The following is a 14749-nucleotide window of genomic DNA, read 5'->3' as shown; positions in this document are numbered from 1 at the left end:
GTAGCCTTTTTACAAAGGCCATTGGAATAGCCTGTGCCCAATTTGCTTGTCTGCTTTCAGTGTTGAATGAAGAAGCTTCAGATTAGAGAGATGCTAAAAATTTTCAACAGAATGTTCTAAATGTCTCACTGGAATGGTAGGAGTCAGGAGCATTTTTGCATACATGCTGTTCTAATGTAATTTAGTGTAGAAAATATAAATTGCAGGATGATTTTTTCATACTTAAAACTGAAAAATTTAGTAGTAAACCAATCTATATCCTATCTGTTTACAAAACAGCCTGCTGTGTCCTTTTGAGCTGAACACTTCAAAAGAATCAAGAAATATGCTTTTTGAATGAGTGCATCCTGAGATGTTTCCTTCTAAGAGCTTTTTTTGCTTCAAGCAGAGTATTCAGTAGTTATTGTAATATTAGATAATGTACTTTCAGACTTCATTTCCATAATGTGAATATGGCTAAGTAAGAAGGCTATATAGTCTTCATTGTATGTGAAGAATACATTCCTATTCATAAATGTTTTGCTGAAAATTGTGAAAATCTTAGTTACATCTTCCAGGGATCATGAGCTTATCAAAGTTTGCCTGAATTTAAAAGCAGAAAACTATAATTTTTTCATAGGTGATGACCCAAGGTCAATTTCTATTCCCTCCCTGCTGGATTAATAACTGATAGAATCTTCCACTTATATAATACTATATGAAGGCAAGTGTTATCTAAAACAACTCTTCAATGTTTTGGTGGCTTAGTTACTCCATATTTACAGATAAAATTAGCTCCCAAATATTTTACCATGAATCAAACCCAGTCAATTCTTAGTGGCAACAAGTTGCTGATTGTTGTAGAAACAAGACATGAAGTTGTCCCTCAGATGGAGACTGGTAGCTCCTGAAAGTGCAGAAGGCTCACAAAGAAGTTTGTAAAGCCATGAGACTGGGACCTGCAGAGCAGAAAGCAAAAGCTAATGTGAAATCACGAGGGAAAGGAATAGATTATTTCAGAAAAAAAGGCATACCATAGATGAAGGGAAATATATATATATATATATTTTTTTTTTAAAGTGTAAAGGGGTTGCAATTTAATGAAATGGGATCCCTGATGGTTAAGGAAATAACTGTAGTTGCTTTTGTGCATACTTACTGATAAATTTGCCTTGAATGATAAGTCAGCTTCAAGAGTCTACAGAAATGATTTTGTTTTTGATCTATAGCTCCATCCATGACTAGGAGACAGTCTCAGAGTTTTATTTTAATGCCTTATAATTTCAAAGGTTCCTCTGTTTTAGAAGCTAAGAGATGGGTTTTTATATCCATTTACTTTCTCTTCCTAGGTACCACAAAGGATTTTCTTAGAGTAAAATAAAATATGAGCTTATGTTAATTAACATTTGCCTTTCATCTTTACAGAATAGGGCCACGGTCTGCATTTGTAATTTGGGAAGAAAAATAGAGCCACCCAAGATATCTCTGTCTCTCTTCTCGCCTGAATGAATGTGACTTTACTTCCAGTGTTTAAAATATCTGGTTTACACCCCCCCCCAAAAAAAAGTGTTGGTCTATTCCAGATTCATTTGATATGCTTTGGATTTTGTTACATAATTTGCCAATTATCCTTTAATGAAATTTCACTTAGTCTCTTTTAACTTTAGACAGTGACTTCAAATGGTTTTCTTGTTAACTCATGTTCTCTAATGATCAGTATTAGTGTTGAAAAATGATTTTTTTCTTTCTTCTTTCAATAGAACACAAACATGCCACACTTAGAAGAGAGGTCCATACCTTCCTATGATGCTACTAAATGATTTTACACTTAATAGTCACACATCAAAGCAATGGTTGGACATTTCTAAAGGAGTGTCAGTAGCGATGGCAGTAGTCAAATAAAGCAGCAATTTCCAGAAGGCACTTTATATACTGTGGTCAAGCACATAGTTTATAGGAACAATTACATTGTGCTTTAGTAAAGCTTGTTCTTAGTTCAGAAGAGTCAGAAATTGGTGCTTTACTGTAGTATGGAAAATTCCAGGCAATCTTATTTACTAATCTTTACGAAACTTTTCTACATCACTGAATCATTTTTCACAATTTTAAAAATTGCTTTTTTCCACGAGCTACCCTTGTTTAGAAACCTAAAGCTGAAATCAATTTCCTTATATAATTTCTGATTTTCTCCTCTTTTTAAATAAATGGGTTTTTCCCCACAAATGTTAGGACACAGTTCTCTATATGTTGACACTTTTATTGTACGGATTCCTGAAAGTTCACCAGGGCACCTCAGAAATTGACTATGTTCAGTAAAGACTTTTAAGGTAATCCTTTTGCAAGGTATGATGCCTTAACTTCTAATACTTTTCAAAGAAACCCATGCAGGGGGCAACTAAGTGGCTCAGTGGACTGAGAGGCCTAGAGATGAAAGTCCTGGGTTCAAATCTGATCTCAGATGTTTCCTTCCTGTGTGACCCTGGTCAAGTCAACCTCCATTGTCCAGCCCTTACTACTCTTCTGTCTTGGAACCAATAGAATAGATAGTATTGGTTCCAAGACAGAAGGTAAGGATTTTTTTTTTTTATTTTAGATGTTTTAGAATATTTCTCCATGGTTACAAGACTCATGCTCTTTCCCTCCCCACTTCCTTCCCATATCCAATGCACGATTCCACTGATTTAATGTGTCATTGATCAAGACCCAGTTCCATATTATTAATATTTGCACTAGGGTGATCATTTATAGAGTCTACTTTCCCAGTCATAGCCCCATCAACCAATGTGATCAAGCAGTTGTTTTTCTTCTGTGTTTCTTTTCCCACAGTTCTTCCTCTGGATGTGGATAGCATTCTTTCTCATATGTCACTCCGAATAGTTCTGGATCACTGCATTGCTACTAAGTAGAGAAGTCCATTACATTTGATTTTACCACAGTGTATCAGTCTCTGTGTACAATGTGCTCCTGGTTCTACTCCTCTCACTTTGCATCAATTCCTGGAGGTTGTTCCAGTTCCCATGGAATACCTCCAGTTCATTGTTTCTTTGAGCACAATAGTATTCCATCACCAACAGATACCACAATTTGTTCAGCCATTTCCCAATTGAAGGGTATCCCCTTATTTTCCAATTTTTTTGCTACCTCAAAGTGCAGCTATGAATATTTTTGTACCAGTATTTTTCCTTATTATCTCTTTGGGGTACAAACCCAGCAGTGCTATGGCTAGATCAAAGGGCAGGCAGTCTTTTAAAGCCCTTTGGGCATAGTTCCAAATTGCCTTCCAGAATGGTTGGATCAACTCACAACTCCACCAGCAGTGCATTAATGTCCCAATTTTGCCACATCCCCTCCAACATTCATTACTCTCCTTTGCTGTCATGGTAGCCAATCTGCTAGGTGTGAGGTGATAACTCAGATTTGTTTTGATTTGAATTTCTCTGATTATAAGAGATTTAGAACATTTTTTCATGTTCTTATTAAGGGTTTTTTTTTCCAAACAAGACCCATATCCTCTTTTGCTTATATAGGCAGTGATTAGATTTTAGGCTTCAGGTGGGAGTGGGGGGATAAAACTAAATAGATATGGCCCACTATACTTTCATTAATGTTTAATAAGTCAATAATAAAATCAACCATTTATTAACTGTATCCTATTTGCAGACGAGACCATTGTGCTAGGAATCAGAAAAGTTATAAGGTTTAGATATAAGATCTCCACACAATTTTGCAGTTGAGGGGTGGTGGGATTTGATGTGAAGAAAATATGTGAATGGTAGAGAAGGGAAGATTAGTTACTTAGAGGAATCATGGAAGGTTATGGAGAAGATGATCTTTAAGTTAAGCTCTAAGGGGTGACTAAGATTTTAGAAAGGAAAGGAGGAAGGTAGAATAATATAGGAACAGCATGAACACAGGTGACCTAAATAGGGAAAGACAGAAGGTGTATGTTGCATAGCAAATCCTCTGGCTAGAAGGGTAGAGTATATAGAAACAATATGAGATGAGCATAGAAAGGTAGGACTGTGGTAAATTATGATAAAGTACTTTGAAAACCACAGGCAAATTTGAACTCAATAGACTAAATGGAGACAAGATTATTTCTGAAAGTCATTACTCTGTTACCTTAAATTGCCAAATAATTTAGAAAACAAAACATATTTGGCTTAGCTTTTTCAAATATAATATAACAATAACAGATAAAAAAATCTTTCAAGTAAAGTGAAATGATAAAGTTGTTCTCAACATTGGTCTCATTCCCATTCCTGTCTATGAGCTTCCCCAGACCATTCTCATGACTTTTTCCCTATAAGGACTTATTTTTTTTAATTTTTTAAAAATTAAATTTATTTAAAATATTTTTCCATGGTTATATGATTCATGGTTTTTTTCTCTCCCCCTCCTGGAGCTGACAAGCAGTTCCCCTGGGTTATATATGTATCATTATTCAAAACCTATTTCCATGTTATTCATATTTGCAGTAGAAAAATCCTTTAATGCCAAAACCCTAATCATATCCATATCAAGCTACGTGTTTTTCTTCTGCATTTCTGTTTCCACAGTTCTTCCTCTGGATGTGGATAGTGTTCTTTCTCATAAGTTCCTCTGGATTGTCCTGAATCATTGCATTGTTGCTAGTAGAAAAGTCCTTTACATTTGATTGTGCCACAGTGTATCAGTCTCTGTGTACAATGTTCTCTTGGTTCTGCTCCTTTCACTTTGCATCAGTTCTTAGAGGTTGTTCCAGTTCATATAGAAATTCTCCAGTTCATTCCTTTCAGCACAATAGGATTCCATCACCATCAGATACCACAATTTGTCCAGCCATTCCCCAATCAACAGACACCCCTCATTTTCCAGTTTTTTTTGCCACTACAAAAAGCGCAGCTATGAATATTTTTGTACAAGTCTTTTTCCTTATTACTTGATCTGATTTTTTGAGCTGTCATGTATCCTAAAGGGATATATGTTGTTGTGTCTGCTCCATTGCTGTTTCTAAGCCTGTTCTCTCAGCATGTTACCAACTTATTTTATAACCTGACCTAAAGGAAGCAGACCATTTTGCAACCAAACCCACTTAAAACGGGTTAAACATAAGGTAGCCAAAGTACTATAATGAGGATTGTTAGATAATTTTATCTCTGTGATTGCACTTATCAAGGATTCTTATGATCATGACATACAAAATCAGAGAATGTCTTGCATGGAGCCCAAAGGAAAGGTTCTTGTTTTCCAAGATATGATGATTAATTCAAGCCCCAGAGGGCCTCAAAAAATTCACAACTAGCCAATGAAGACCAGTCTAATAGTCCACACAGTAAGAAATCAAATGAATGAGGAATACCTATTGCCCAGACTGTGATATACTCTTAGGTGGGCATCCCCTTAAGGTAATTTATTAGTAAACATATCTTGAGTGGGTACTGCATATAGACAAAGAGCTAAAACTAGAATTGAACAGCAGAAAGATAGTGGGCTGGAAGACATTTGGCAAATTGTATAGCCATTTCAACAATCCTCAGCTACTTCCTAACAGAAGCATGTCACCAAGTCATGGAATACTAAAGTCCCCAAAGAATCAAAAGTTGTAGATGACACAAAGACAGTGGAGAGGTGTATGGTGGTGGGTGATTGTAACTCAGTACCAGTGAGAATGTGTATGAGTAGGTAAAAAGTATCATAAAGGAATATATATCAAAAAAGATTGGCTTGTCATGTAGTAAGGTCCAAATATGACATGAATTTTTCCATGGTTACGATGGTGTCCATGGAATGTTAAAAACACCTAGAAGACAATCTCCAGCATTTTGAGTAGAACCAAAAGTGAGGATATATTGAAGGACACAAGAATCTCAAGTTTCTGAAGTCATGGTTAGGTCTAGATCTTTCCCAAAGGAAGAGAATACTCACATGGATAAAATCCAAGATAGCTAGCACCAGCTTACAGACGGTCTCTGCCCTAGCTGCCAATTTGAGGAGTAGGTTCTTTCCGGGGAATCTCTTCTGTCCCTTCCCTGGCTCCTCTCAGCACCAACTCTCCTGGCAGGAGATGTCATCCCCTCCAACATTTGGTAGCTGTTAGATCCTTCTCCCCAAGTCTTTTTCCTTAGGTGGAACAAATATTTAGAGTCAAAGGATTCGAGTTTGAATTTTCTCTACCATTTATTAGTTGTGATATCAGGCAAGGTTCTTCACCTCTGGGTCTGTTCCCTCATCTTTAAATGAAAGGAGTGAACTAGGTGAGCTCCAAGGTCCTGTCTAGCTCTAAATCCATGATAGGTGCAATTCTTTCAGCTTCTTTCTATCTTATGGCTCTTACTGACACCTAGCTTTGTTCTGGAGTTATCACATCTCTTGGCACCCTCTCCAGTACAGTTTCCTCTCTTCATATCCCCCAATACACAGGGTTAGGCATATTCCTTGTTTCTCATTATCATATCTAGATTATCCCTTTTCCACCATCACTCAGCAATTAACATTCTTCCTTCAAAATTCTCCTTTCAGGTCCTTGTTGCTATCATCTATGTACCTCCAGTTAACTTTCTTTCCTCCCCAATTAGGTTCAAAACCTAGCTCATACTCCTCCTCCCTAGGCCTTGCCCTTTTGAAACTCTTGACTTCAACTTCCTTAACCTCCTGAACTCCATGACCAGGGTCTCTAATTTCCCATGCATACCATACAGACCCTACGTTAACTAAATTTGCTATAGATGTATGAATTCCTAGTTTCTGTTTTGTACTGAAATGTTGAAGTATAGGTAAAAGTGAATTAATCAGAAGAGAGTTTGGTCAGTTGGATGAATTCCCCAAACAAGCAGATGAGATTATGAAGTATATTATGGAGTAGTATTGTTTGGAGGCATCTGAAAGGTACCTCCCAGTGGAGTGTGGGCATGCACATTGGAGCCTTGCTGATAAGAGACAGGGATCACCAAGATAATTGTTTTTGAGCCCCCACTGGTATGCTTCAAATTAGCAATCAAACTAGATAACAATTATCTCTAAGTAAAAGATGGTATAAGTAACAACCATAGCTAGAAAACATTCCCACCAAAAACCTAAGACAGATTCCCTTGCAAATACAGCATCTGTGGGGAGAGTAGAACTGAAATTTCAGTGCCTCACAGAAGAAACACATATGGCCAAAGCAAATCATAGCTTTAGAATTTTAGACCCTCAATGTTTTTCCTTTTCTTATGGAATTGTCTCTGAAATTCAATTCTCAATGTCCAGAGGTGGCTCTCTCCTAACTTTATATCAGGATAGTGTATGTCTGTGCATGATTAATAGCTCTTGTCTGGACTCTCCAGAATTATGAACTTTCAAAGAGCTGGATTATGTGTCTCCTTCTTGGCAAATAGCTCTGATAGTAGATTCTATGGCTGATAGAAAGACAACCAAAGGTGAAGAGCTTGAATTTACCTGGATTACTGACTGCTTCCCACCCAGATTGCCTCTTGAAAATGCCAGGACTGTATCTATAAAGGCTGATTTGGAGCATGGCCAACTAACATTCACCAATGATGTTGTTCCCTTATGATTCAGAGGCAGGTGTTAATGTTTCCTAAATGGAACTATTGACACCTTGTCAATACATTACCACCTCATTATCTATAATTCTATCCTGTGGGCACAAAAGGAAGCTGGAAGGTGGGTTGAGAAGGGGAACCAAATTTCACCTAACATATGAACTGTAAAATTCCATAAATAAAAATAATACTCACCTAAACCAGATTTTTTCCCACATAAATAATTAAAGAAAGAAAACAACTAATTCTTCTTCAAAACAATACCATGAACCCACAAATCCTAAAAGAAAAAGTTAGGTCAAATAAGCTGCATTTGCAAGGGAAAACACTAGTTGCTCTCCCTTTCAGCTCCAATATTCTATGGTTCTGTGACTTTATGAAAATAGCAGCAACTGGGGAATCATTTTCTGGTGGCACAGTGAATAATAAGAGGTGAAGTTAAGGAAGCTTGTCAATATGTGTCAAGTTATGGAAGGCATCAATAAACATTACCTTCCCTGATGGGAGCAAAGGTTCACAGGATGAACTAGATGAACACATCAGGTTTCAGTCAAGCCTTGAAACTCTGCCCCAAGGGTTTTGAGCTAGATTGAAACTGTGAGAGATTTAAGTAGTTTGTCAATAAGCACCCAGATGTGGTGGAGTGATGGATCAGGAGACCTGGTTCAAAGCTTTACTCTGCTACTAGCTGGCTGAGTAGTTTTGGGAAAATCACTGTGCTTCTCTGGGTCTTGTTCTTTTGAGGTGGAAATTGGATTAGATGATCTTTAAGGCCATTTCTAGCACTGATTTATGTTTTATGGTCCCTTCAGTTCTAAGATTCTAAGAGAACTTGATTTGGTTTATTATTCAGGAATCAGTTAAACATCTAAATGAGATCATCTTTCTAAATATCTCTTTGGGGAAAGGGTTTATTTCCTTGTTCAGGGGTAAATGATTGCTTTGATTTTTGTTGTTGTTATTGCTTCCAAAAAATGATATGATTTCTTCCCTTCTAAGAGTGATCATCTGGGGAAGGATATTCAGATTTGGATAACCAATTAGAGTCAGTTAACTCCTGATTGGTCAGTTAGGGCTAGAAAAGGATCAAAAACTGTTATGCCCTGGCAAGGGTGGGTGTGGTGTGGGTAGATTTTTTATTTCTGTCTATTGCTTTAATATAAATGGAGTGTATTCCAGCTATCCAGATATGGCAACCAAAATGAGGACTTTTCCCTCAGATCTCTAGTAACCAATCATTCTTCCAGCACTTGTCTTGTTGCAAGAATATGATTGCAGCTTGCCCTAACTCCCCTTGCTTTGATCAGTGATATAACCAAATCCATTGTCTGGTTTTAACTGTATTTGTGATGCATAGTTGCTAGGGTTGAAAAGAACCTGCTTAATTTGTCACATAATTTCCTGTCAAGCTTCGTGGTACCAAGACCTATAAGAAATTTCTTACAAGCACAAGGCTAAGTGCCTCATGTACTTGAACTGTGTGGTATGTGATGACTAAAGGACTCTAGAAAGTTGGAGTTCGTGTTAAAAGGAATAGTTGGTCTTGGATGGTCATCTCAGGCTACATGGAACTGGTAAAGGCTATATGGACTTATAACCAATTATTAGCACCAATAATTAGCAATTATTCTTTTCCCCTTTACTCCTCCTCTTACTGCTTTGCATAGATTTTTATATTGACTTATCTCTATGTAATGGGTAAAGACCCAGTTCTTTGAGGAAGTGCAATATTCCCGGTCTGCTTCTAATCCATGTGGTAGTTTAATGAACCTGCTTCCAGGTATGCACAATGGAGAGTCCTTTCCTCCCACTTCAGAGTATCCATAGATATCCACTGTTTGCTATTAGCTTATTTCTTGGTGATGAAACACCTTTGGACTGACTACTAATCAGGAATTGAGTGTGCATGCAAAAGGTTTGAGCAGATAATCTCTTGCTCTCTTCTCTATCACTTTTTTGAATGAGGTGAAAGAACTATTATGAGCTGCCAGAGACAGGGAAGGGTGGTTGCCTGTTTTATCTCCATCTGACTGGGACATTTGAAATATCAGTGAAGCCAACAGAGGTTCAACAACTCAAACAGGTAAGAGTCAGTAGCTGAAGCAGTTGAGTCCAGTGGAGAATCTGGTGGATAGCCTGTGCTATTAAGCTCAAGGACCTGCTTGATCTAGCCAGCAAGGATCCAACTCGGCCAGAGGAGGGTTCTTTCTCCCAGAAATGCATATGATGGGAACTCCACCAAAGGATAAAAGGACTCTCAGGGCTACGAGGTGCCCTTTGGTCCAACATGTTCCTACACGTGTACAAGCAAGGGTTGGGAAAAAGGTAACCAAGACCCTACTTCACAACCTTAAGGATCACACAGGATTGTTCCTAGGACATAAGCTGCCAAGTCCTAGCCACATTTTGACTTCAACCTTCCCCATCTCACAACTTTATTTTTTTTTAAATTTAGTATCTGTATTTTATTTTATTTTTAAATTTTTATTTAAAATATTTTCCCATGGTTACATGAGTCATGATCCCCCCTCCCTTCCTTTTCAAAACACAACTTTAAGCATTCTCCCAGTCTTGAAGAATACGCTAGAAGACCTCATTCCTCTTCCAGCTGTAATAAAGATAAGGCAATTTTCTCCTAGGTAGCTAGTTGGCATAGTGAGCCAGAAGTCAAGAAGACCTGAGTTCAAATCCTTTCTTACGATTTTTACTAGCTGTGTGACTCCCTGAACAAGCCACTTACCCTTTGTTTGCTTTATTTAATTTCCTCAGCTGTAAAGTGGGGATGATACCAGCATCTACCTGCTAGAAGTGTTATGAGGATCAATGAGATAATATTTGTAAAGCACCTAGTGCATAGCAGGTGGCACATAAATGCTTATTTCCTTCCCCTTTCTTTCTCCTTTCTGAATGGTTTCAAAACCAGTGACCACCAAAGTTTATCACGTGTTAAATGTCACCTGTAAAAGAAATAGTTCTGGGAGCTTTCAAAATTTACATAGCCCGAAGAAAATGAAACCCTTGGAATTTCCATGCAGTGGCACAAAAAAGTCACAATTCTCAGAGGCCTAGATTTTTCCTCCACTTTAAACACAGAGCTGCAATCTGCTGAGGCAGGAATCTGCAGTCATCAGTGAAACACCACGGTAAAAAGAATAACTTTTCATAAGCATATGTGGCAGTGGGTATCTTTGGGTTCACTTTAGAATTTGTTTAAAACTCTCCTGATTTATTGTATTGTTTCCCCAAAAGAGAGATCACCACCTATGGAGTTTTTATGACAACAGCTTGCAGGGACAACATTCCTTTAAGGTTTGCAAAAATAATTTACACATATACTCTCATTTGATGCTCATAATGAACCCTTTAAGGTAGGGACTGCTATTATCCTCATTTTTCAGATGAGGAAACAGGCTGAGGGAGGTCAGGCAACTTATCCAGGATCACACAACTACTAAGGGTATGGGGTGGGGGTTTGAACCCACCTCATTTTTACTCCTAGCCCTTGATCCATTATACCTCACTGCCTCTATGCTTATAAGCCTTAGAGACCTGAGTGTCAGTATGCCAAATAACTATTTGGGGGTGGCAGCAGTACAATCCATTAAATATAGCCTCCTCTTCTAAGCTGTCATTGTTGCTCTCCTGTCTGCCTTGGCTGATCTCCTTCCCACCCACAAGCCCCCATCTTGTTCAACAAACATTCCATTCAACTTTTATTGAGCACCTAATAGAAGCAAATCCCTTGGCTCCTTATTATTACTATCATCACCTTCTTCCCCACCCACTCTTTCTTGTTAGCATCTTTTCCTGGGGAAACAGAAGAAAGCTATAACAATTACTTTCCTCAAAAGCATAAAAAGACCACTTCCATTTTGATACAGAAAGAATATTGTAAAGGTCATGAAGAATCTCAAAAATATTTTTAATAAAGATAGTAGAAACCTGTTCTGACAGCAAAGGTACCCTGCTATTGGCTGTTTTATCAGAGGGCATTCATGGGTTTTCCCTGTGTTAATGATGAGATCAAGTATGCTGGCATTCCTTTAAAAAAAAAATAAAACCCTTGCCTTTTATCTTAGAATCAATACTGTATATTGATTCCAAGGCAGAAGAGTGTCAAGGGCTAGGCAATGGGGGTGAAGTGACTTGCCCAGGGTCACACAGCTAGGAAGTGTCTGAAGCCATATTCAAACCCAAGACTTCTCTAGGTCTGACTCTTAATCTACTGAGCCATCTAATTGTCCCCTGGCATTCCTTTCTAATGTATTTAGCATCTCATAGGAATGTTTCCTCACTGACTGCTTCAGCCCAGAGAACTCAAACCTAAGGAAAAGTCCCACCTCAAGAGAAAATCATTGAATATGGTTCATGCCTATGGCTAATAATCGGGAAGCGATAACCAAACTCACTGTTTGAGAAGGGACAGAGGTAGAAGGTGGAAGGTAGCTTTGGATGTGCGACTGCTTGGAGTCAAAATTCATACAATTAATCAGAAAGAAACATCATGCTTTCTTTTGGCTATTTTGGTAGTTCATTTAGCCCAAACCTACTCAAAATCTGGTGAGAATTGTAGCTCGGAGGGGTCCCTCATTCTGATTAAATGAGAAGGAAAGAATAATGGGGAAGTTCCAGTCCAGGAAGAGGTTGGGTGGATGTAGCAATACTAGAACAGGGCTGATAGGCCAAAGTGCTGAAAGGAGAAACATGGTCAGTCATGGAAGCAGGATCCAAATCAGAGATCCCCAAGATCTAGGAGGTCGATTGGAAAGAGGCAAGTTTGGGTCTTAAGCTGCTAGAATCTGGTGTTACAAGACAGTTAACTAGATAAGAACATGGATTTAATTTGTCACTCTCAAAGGCTGTATTGGGAAATGCAAATGTGAAGGTCAGCTTTGTGCTGACCAGCCACATTCTCCCAACTTGCCAAAACCCTGATCATAAGGAGAACTCCTTATGCTGTCGTCTCTTTCATTAGACTGCCTACAATCTATGGGGCAGTGGGCTCATTCATACTCCTTTCAGCTAAATGATGACATGTCCATGACATCTTTGCCTTCATTAACTTCTGTGGAATTTATAGGACAGCAGATAGCCATTATGACATATTGCTATATAAGAAGCCATAAGGCCGCCCATCTTTCAACCACTGAAATGTGTGCCCTTAAAGTCAAAAGTTGCTCATAAATAATTTTCATAGAAATGTCGCTTTTGCTGATTCTGACTTACCCCCATTCTTCCCCAATCCCATAATCTTTCCCTTTAGGAATAAATATGACAGTTCCCAGGCCGGCCACCATAGACAGACAGACAGACAGACAGACACACAGACACACAGACACACAGACACACAGACACACACACACACACACACAAACACACATTTCATTGGAACAGGTAGCACAACTACAAGTGATGCCAATAGTGAAGGATTGGTTTCAAATAAGCTTTCATGAAGATGTTGTTAGTAATGATGTCAAAGATGCTGAGGAGGGGAGAAGAGGGAGCTATCAGTCAATGATCTTGGTTTTTCAGTAAAAATTGAGCACCTATACTGCAGTGGGGGGGTGTAATGAGACATCTGAGGAAAGAAGAGAACATTTAGAACAGCTATTGTGGAGAAGGGGTCAGAGAATCGAATAGGGAGGAGTAACAGTGTTGCCTGGATGCACTGAGGTTCTAATTGAGATGAGGTAACAGATTTGCAGCAGATCCATTTATCCTGGTTGTGCCCTTATTGACACCCAAAGACATTTAATGGAATTCAGAGAATGGGAGGACTATAAGGCAGTGTGACTTCAAGGCTACCCAAGGGCTAAGTAGAATGCACAGATGGACTAGAAACTAAATGAGTGATGAAAAGTGTTTGCTGCTTGATTTAATTGCTTGTTATTTAACTTTCATTGTATTTAGCAAAAGCCCTTTGTCTCATTATGATGGTATGCTTTATTTTGCTGTGATTGGAGACATTCACTGAAATTTGGTGCTCACAAGTTTCAGTTTGAGATAGATGATCACCCCCACTGAATTCCATGAATCTGAGAGCAGCCCTTGCCTGCATGCTGACCTGCATTCCATCTCTAGCCTCCATGTCTTTGCATAGACTTGATCTCAGTTTCTAGAAGGCACTACTTCCTTACCTCCACGAAGAATCCTTAGATTCCTTAAAAGCATGATCCAGGCTTTCCTGATCCAACCCTGGGATCTCTTTCCCTCTTCAAATTATTTTGCATTACCTTATTCTTACTTTGCATTTCCTTATTTGTCCTCTTGTGTTTCTTTAGCAGTATACAAGTTTTTATAGTGCAAGAAAAGTCTCAGTCTTCCATTTTTATGTCTCTGGTGACTAGCTAATGGAGTTATTATGTATTTGTTGAATAAATTGAATTATTCAACTGGGAGCATCTTTGGAGGACCCTTGGTGCTCCATTTGCAATGGAATTGGACTTGAGGCTGATGTAAATAAACTTAGACCTAGGTGGAGGGCTAACTGGGATGAAAGCAATGGGGTAGATAAAAGGATAAAGGGTATCTCTGTATGCTCACAAGCAGTATTGAATGTTATATAGATTCTTGCAAGCATTAATAAAGCTGAAGTGGATTTGTAACACTCAAATGTTCAGTCTGTCAATTGAACATGAAATGGCAAATATGAATGTTCGAGCATTTAATTATTCCGCATCATGGGGACAACTGTATGAGAAGAATGAAAACTACCCACAATCTAATACCTGGAGAATTAAGACTTGTCCAGGGGTCAGAAAACTAGTTAGTGGCAGAGCCAAAACCTGAGCCTAGAACTTCTGGCTCTCAATCTAACAGTCTCTCCACTATACCACAGAATTTGAAGTCAGAAGACCTGGTTCCAGATCCTGCCTCTGCCACTTACTGACTATGTGACCCCATCTCCTTGACCCTCAGTTTCTTTATCTTTCAAAAGGAGGAATGTTGTAACAAATTGGCAAACATGAAAAAAGAAAATAGTTTATTTTGGGGAGGCTATGGAAAGACAGACCTTCTAATATACTGCTGGTAGAGCTGTGAATTGGTCCAATCATTTAGGAAAGGAATTTTAGAATGATTTCAATATAGTGACTAAGATGTCCTTACCTTCTGATGCAGAGAGCCTATAACTAAGCACAGACCCCAAGAAAGTCAAAGGCAGAAAGAATGTTTTCACATAGACAAAAATATTAATGTGAACACTTTTGTAATAGCAAAGGACTAGAAACAAAGCAGAAGCCCAT

Source organism: Monodelphis domestica, chromosome 1, assembly GCF_027887165.1.
Source record: "Monodelphis domestica isolate mMonDom1 chromosome 1, mMonDom1.pri, whole genome shotgun sequence".
Classification (NCBI taxonomy): Eukaryota; Metazoa; Chordata; class Mammalia; order Didelphimorphia; family Didelphidae; genus Monodelphis; species Monodelphis domestica.
Note: the sequence above shows the minus strand (reverse complement) of the source record.